Genomic DNA, 7,672 nt, shown 5'->3' on the forward strand with positions numbered 1-7,672 from the left:
CCTTTGGATTGCCTTTGCCCAGTTTCTTTCCATGGCAGATCCCTGAAAAAAAAAGAATTCCTTTTTAATATAATATTGAGGAATATGTGGGTTCAGCCACAAGGTGACAAATATGATGCAAACACTGTCCCACCAGAGTGCTGCCTGTACACGATCAACTGCCTTGTCTTTTAAATGAAGTTAATTTTTTTTTACTTTGATCGTTTGAAACGGTTTATGAATAAATTGCTTTTGCAGAAGATGTTAATGGAGTAATTTCAAGAAAAAGTGTGGCTATCAAAATCTCAGCAGACAACAGAAGAGCAGGCAGCAGTGTTACGCCTGGCAGCTGCTTGCTGTGCACAGTCCACACCACCCTCCTCAGGAAGCTGGAAGGAAAATGAATTATTGCAAAGGTAATTTTGAGTTATTGGTGGTGGTAGAAGTGTTTTCCCTCTTAAACTGCACTGCAGGGACTCATTCATTTATTAAGACTTGAATATAGCAGGACTGGGAAGCAAATGTGATATTTGAGGCTAAAAGTGAGCGTGGAGAGGAGGTGGGGAGGTGTGGGGAGGGATGCTGGGGTGTGGGGTGTGTGTGTGGGGGTGAGTTGTGGCTGAGAAGCCCTGGGGAGGAGCCACTGCCCTCCCTGCAGTGGCTGTTTGGGCAGGGAGCAGGTGGGGAACTGGTGGGGTCAGTTTCCACCAGCAGATGTTGTCACAGACCTCAGGATCCCACCCCTGACTCACGGGTTAGTGTGGCTGCAGGAGAAGCCCTCAGGGGAAAGGATTCCGTGGCCACAGCCCCAGGATCTAGTGCCATCCCCCAGTGGGTCTGTGGTGGCTGTGGCACTGGTGACAGTGGGTGCCAGCAGCTTGTGGCTCTGACCCAGTGGGCTCGAGTGCTGCTCAGCATGGTTCTGGTTGCAGATGTCAGCTGTTTAGAGGTGACATCTCATTAAATCATCTCATTTGAGTCAGGCATGCAAACCCACAACACTGCTGTGCCTGTCACCAAGCACACTGCAGAGATTGCTGCGTGCTGCAAGGTATCAGGTGTTGTTTTTTTTGTAAGGTGAAACCACTAATCTTTTGTCACCCAAAAGGATCAGCCCTCAAAGTCAACCTGACCGAATGCCTGCAGCTCATCCTCAGTCTCTGTAGTGTGTTTAATCAAGAGTGTGGAATACAGGGAGGAGATTGATTGTGCCAGGTGAAGCATTTGTTTCACATGGCAGCTGAAAACGCAATTAAATAAAATACTGGGCGTAGAGGATGGAGATGAGACCAGCAGTAGGCAAAGACCAGCATTAATCTGTCTTATCTGGAAGCACATATGGGGAAAGTGGAGGAACAGAGTTGAATTATTTGCATGCTTCCTCAGATAGGGTCTGGTGGACCAGCTACACATAATGCAATTAGAAAAGAGAGAAATTATGCTTCAGACAGCAGGAGCTGCTGTGGTTATTTATGATGTTGATGCATGGAAGAGGGCACAGACAGAGAAGCCCAGCAGGAGTTTTGCAGCCTGGCAGCTGCAGAACCAGCGTGCCATGGGCAAGGGAGAGGGCAAGTGGAACTGCTGCTCCCTCTTGCCCAAAGCAGAGGGGCCAAAGGGTTGGTGGCCACTGTGTTTCATAGCCGGGTTCTCCTGTAGGGAAAAATGAAGAAATAGAGTGTGCTGGAGAAGCAGAAACTAAGTATTGAGGCATATATTGATTCTGGCAAGCCATCCGCTTGCTGGTGTTGAGCTGCTGGCTTTCCTGCCTTGGACTTCAAGGTTCAGGGGTCCCAGCTCTGCTGGTTTGCAGCAGCCTTCTTGCTCAAGGGGGTTCCAAAGCTGTGGCACTGGCTTTCCCTCAGCACCACAGGACATCTGGTTTGCTTCTTCCCCTCGTGTGCTCCTCAGTGGTTTCTAGGTTTTATGGAGGCTCAGAACAACCACTACATGAGTTGATCCACTAGAGCCCAACTGGAGCTTCACCCAGGGATGCTGTGGCTATGGGTCAGTGGTATCTTGTCTGGGAGTAGCTGGGCACCCCCACTGGTATTAGGGTGTGGTTTGAAACAGAGTCATTCTGAGGGATTGGATGTCAAGAGGTGGACAGCAAGGGACAGCTGATGACATACATGGTAGGCCACACCCTTGTCAGATCAGCCAAGACATTCTGGAAGTGATTGGGTGTTGAAGAACTGTCACAGGACCACGGAATTGTCACAGTTGGAAAAGACATCTAAGGTCACAGAGTCCAACCACCAACCCATAAAAACCCACCATGCCCACTGGATCATGTCCTCAAGTGCCACATCTACAGGGATGGTGACCCCACCACCTCCCTGGGCATCTTCTTCCAGCAGGAATGTCTTTCCTAACATCCAGTCTAAACCTCCCCTGGTGCAGCTTCAGGCCATCTCCTTTAGTCCTATTGTTATTTATTTGGGAGAAGAGGTCAGCACCCAACTGTCACCAGAGTAAACTCAGAACTTCCACGGGACTGGCTCAGGTGTGCAACTGTATTTGGGGTGGGCTGGGACTTGCTGAGAGGCAGGAGTTCCTGACAGGGTGCAGAAGCTGTTTCTGGAAGGCCTGCTGCAGGATTTAGGGTCTGAGCAGAGGCAGGAGGTGTCTCTCCCAGGTCCTGAGATGTGCTGTGGCAGACCTGACACTGTGTGCTGTCACATTCTCCTTCTGCACCGAGGCTGTTGCCAGGGGATGTTTTTTTTTTGTTTTTTTCTTATTGCTTAAAGGTCACAATTAACATCAAACGAACACAAATGCCCACAGGAAAAATGTTTCTACCAGGCATCAAATTAAGGACAGATGAAAGTCTCCACTGTGGAGTCAGATGACAGCATTAATGAAGACAGAATGGCACCAGTTTTGATTCCTCCCATTATTTATATGAATTGGATGTGAAAATTGACTAAATGGTATTCAGTAACGATGCACATGGGAAAGAGCCTTAGGCCTGATCAGGAATTTTTGTTGCTGGAGCCTCTGGATCTCGGCTGTCTACCAAGAAAAACCAGCCTGTGTGCCCCAGTACCCAGGGCAGCATGTGGTGGCAAGACCTGCCATTTCCTAGGAGGTGAGAGGAACATGGATCCATTCATGGATGGGGAACTAAACTGTTCTCAGTGCTGAAATAGGTGTAGTTAGGCAGCAATTTACCCACCTGTTTGAGCTGTGCACTTTAGGAAAGGATTTAATTTCACCCTAACACTGCCTGCTTTGTGCTGTTTCCGGCAAGTATTTGTGGTAGAAATCCCTGAAGAGAAATTAAGCTCTTATCTGTACAAAAGACAGCTGGCTGTGACAGCTTGTCTTCTTGTACAAGGCCAAGTGATGTGTCTCTTTGGTCATTTCTTATTTTTTTTTTTTGCATTCTTTGACCAAAAAAACCCCAAAAAAGATGAAGGTGGAGTTGTGGGGATTGAGGTGACCCTGTGGAGACATAGGAGCAGGTGCTGCTGCTGCTGTTTGCTGAGAAATAAAAAGGTCTCAGCTCTCACGTCTGGCAAAACTAAAGGATGAGGAGGAAAGGTGGTTTCCAGCTCCACAGATCTCATCCTCACTGCTTCAAACATCAGGGTCTGAGGTGGACTGTGGCACCACCACGGGGTGACCAGCCAAGAGGTGCTCACCAGCAAATCCCAGATCCTGAGCAGAGCAGCATTCCTGGCAGGAGCAAAGCCCCAGGGAGGGGATGGAGACCTGCCAGGAAGGTGAAATGCCACATCTTGGCTTGTATGGTACTAACATCACAACCTGGCCTGATGGGTACATGAAGAGAATCTTCAAGGGACTTCAAGCAGGCACAGGGACAGTGTCATGAAATTTAGAAGGTCAGCACTGGGGATCCTATGGTGTCTCTGCTGCTCCCCCTACCAGGGAGCACATTAACCTTTTATGTGCTTTTATATCACAGCATGAATCCTCTCTTTTCCCCTGCACTGAGAACAGTTGCACCTTCCTCCTGAAGGAAATGAAAGCTGAGCCAGGTGGCTTTCTAGATTGCACACTTTTCTTGGCAAGAGCTGCTTCTCTGAGCAACGTGCCTGCCTGCAAGAGAGAAATGCAGAGAGCTCTGTAATTCCCTGGGCTGGGGGTAGTGGTGGCTGGAGAGTGAAGGCTCTGCAGAGTGAAGCTGAAAGGATGAACCTGTTTAACCACACATCCCATTAAAAAAGGGGCAGCTGGACAGAAAATTTCCTCTAAGGACATCCAGGAGGGCTCAGACATCAGATGGGGATTTAGTTCCATTGCCTGCCAGAGAGACTCTGGGGTAGAGATATTTGTCCTCTCTTCTTGGAAGGGAAACTTTTAACTGGGAGGGGGTGCTAAGCTTTTCTTTAAGACAGATGAGAGAGATCTGATGAGGGATGAAGGTAATCAATGGCATTGATCTGTCTTTTGAATGTTGATTGTTTTGTAACTGATTGAAGAGAAATTTGAAAGCAGAGTTTAAGCAGGCACAAGATTAGCCAAGATTAGTAAGGATTTCTGCCTGGTAGCCTAAATCAAGTGTCTTTCAGTTAGTAATCCTTCTCTCAGGTCAACAAATCTTCTTGGAAGAAGGTTAAAAAAAAAGTTATACAAGAGAGTTTGGGGGTTTCACTTGCCCTGTGAAAGGGATTCAGAGATGTTTCCAGCACCTGAATGGCTTCCAGCATTTAATGAAGCCTGTGCTGTCCCCTCAGAGGAAGAGACAAAGCCATCTTCTCTTGTGCTATGCTGATGCTTTTGTGGAGAGTTGCCCAAAATGCTTCAGATACAGATTTTAGTGGTCCCTTCATATCATGGTATCTGAGCCCATCATTTAGGGCAAAGAGCTCATGAGGACTTTTTCCCCCCAGAGATTGTTCTACCTGGAGACCCTGCTCTGCACAGCATGAGCACAGGCTGCAATTCAGCAAAAGCTGTGGGGGAGGTGAATGGTTTTTGAGCAAACAGAGCTTTTCTTGGCCATATTTGTGAAGGCTCCTGGCCACCAGGTTGAAAATCCTGCAAGATGCTGTATAAAGGGGAAAGCAAAGCTTTTTCTCTATCAACTTCAAATGCTGCAGCAGAACAGCTGAATTGCTTTGAAAATCCTGGCTTTGTGGAAAAGAGCCTTGTTTCAGGGTAGATATGGTGGTCCCCAATTGGCTTTGCTTGGCTGAGACAGGAGTGTCCTTTCCACATGTGTCATCTCACCACGTAGGTATTTACTGGGGCCATTCCTCAAACCATCCTGCAGGCTTGATGGAGTTTCTCCTGTTTCCAGGAGCTGAGCTAACACTGCAGGTACTCCTGCAAATCCTTCCCTTGACCTTCAGGGAGAGAGATCTGTACTAATGTGTCATATGTCATCTTTGGGAAAGGGCTACAGCATGAGCATGACCAGCTGCTGTGTCTCAGCTGGTATGGTGTAGCTTGGTGGGCTGTTTGTACACCAGGAAAAAAATTAAACTTGAATTCAGTCTCCCAGTGGCTGAATGGTATTAAACATACTTGGCCAGCTAAAATAATCTAGATTTGAAAGTTAATTAAGATCAACCTAATTAAGGCTGAAGTATTAACAATGTGAGTATCCCCAACAGCACTGGATGCAGCTTACTAAATTTGCCTTAAATGAAGAGCTTTTGTTAATGAAGAGTAAATTTCTTGTTTGGCAAGCACTGAGTTGGAGAACTACCCATGGACACAGGGCAGCTCCCATGCCTATGTGAGTTGACCCTCTGGAGAAAATCTTTTCTTGCCTTGGTGGGAAGCTGGGGTGGTAGAGATGCATCTCTGGGAAGCCTTGCTGTAGTTTCTTGGGGAAGTATCTTGTTCAGCCTGGAGTTTCTGGGTTTTGTGCACCACTCAGCCTGGAGTAAATCCCTGCCCTGTGGATGAGCTGGCAGCCTGTCCTGTTTGCATGAGCAGCTGAGAGATTTTCAGTGCTAAAGTGAATGAAAGGCTGTGCTGTCAGTTCCTCACCTTGGCAAGGCTCCTGCACTCGTGGTTTCTTCTGAACTCCTGAGTTCAGTGGTGCAAACCACTCTGTCACTGCAACTGGGACACAGGCAAGGGGGAGAGCCCATACATCACATGCCCAGGTGAGGATCTCAAATGAGTCTCCTGGAAGCAAGGAGCAAGCACAGCATGTTTCCATTTTTGGGGGAGTAACTGGTCTTGTGCTGACTGTGTAGAAGCACGGAGGAAATTTTTCACCTTGATTCCCAAATTGTAGAGTGGAGCCTTCCTGGCTGCAGGAAAGCTGAACAGGTGCAGCTACTTGGAGCCAAAGCTGCCTGTTTCTTGTACTCTGATGTTAACAGGAAACAAGCTGTACAGCTGTGGCATGCTCCTCAGCCTGCTGTTTTTCAATATTTATTTTATATTGTTTCGGGTGGATTTCAATGAATATAATTTATTCACCACCCATTTGGCATCTTTCTCGAGGCTTAACATTAATCTGTGGCTTGAGTAAAATGAGTATTTCAGACCTTGAATTATGCATGTGCTGCAGCACTGCTGGAATCTGGGGCTCAGAGACCTTTGTGTGGTTATTTGAACCTCACCCTTTTTTTTTTTGGTGTCCCCTAAGAAATGGTGGGGAGCTTCTGCTGGCCTGCAGCAGGCTGGGTGCTGTGTGGGTGCAGGCAGGGAGGCTGGAGGAGCTGTCCCTGGGCTGGGAGCTCAAGAGACTCCTTGGATGCCAGCCCTGAGCCCTTTGCTTCCTCCCTTCAGCAGCAGTGGGCTGTGCTGCTCCTCTCCCACTTCTGTTCCTCCCTTTGTTGGGGGTTTCTCCTTGCAAAGTGTTTTCTTGGCCGTGCTTTCCAGGTTTTATTCTTCCACCTCCCTTTCTTCTCCCCCGTGAGCAGAGTGCAGCTCCCTGGTAGTTGCCATAGAGATAACAGAGCCTTATCTCTCTCCCTCTGGCTGCAGCTTGGTGGTGGGGACCCTGGTCCTCTTTGGGTGCAATGGGCAGAGCAGTGTTGGTGCCTGGGAGCACCTGGGGGGGATGTGGAGGAGGGAGGCAGATGGACAAAGGAGGGGACCACGTTCCATCCTTTCCTTTCCCTCCCTCCTGGCCCCGGTGGTGACTTTTAAGTTGCTGCTGAGCTGACTCAGTGCTTCAAGAGTCAGTGGTGCTGCTGATGGGTTGGGAGATGGCAACTTGCTTTCCCTCCTGATCTAATCTGGCACCCCAGGGGGAAGAGATCATGTGGAAACAAAGTGCTGAGAGTTATTGTCCTCTGCTGACCTCATGAATATGATTATCTGAGAGGATAACTTCTACTTGGCAGCTTTGTACATGCTGTTCGGGAGCTATTATCTTGTACATTGATTCAAAATGATCAATATGCCTTCAAGAAGCTTTTCCTAAATCCTTCTGACAAATTATTAATAGAAGTCATTTGAGTAGTTGGGTTATTCAGAAACCCCAGATTTTTTTGCTGTTCAAAAGCTGGGCTGCTGGGAATGCAGTGTGCACGACACTAATTTTGCTTTTACATTTTTCTAAGAAGAATTTCTGACAGAAGAGCAGCTTTGTTCTTTTGAAGTGCAGTAGAAATAGCAACACTACCACTCCAAACTGGGAGACTGCATTTGATCAGATCCAGACAGATACTTGAAGAGCATGTATTTTCCTCCGAGGTTCACATTTAGAGGAAGTGTCCTATCTTTATATGGCAAAAAAAGAACAGAGAACTTTGCA

This window comes from Heliangelus exortis, chromosome 6, assembly GCF_036169615.1.
Source record: "Heliangelus exortis chromosome 6, bHelExo1.hap1, whole genome shotgun sequence".
NCBI lineage: Eukaryota > Metazoa > Chordata > Aves > Apodiformes > Trochilidae > Heliangelus > Heliangelus exortis.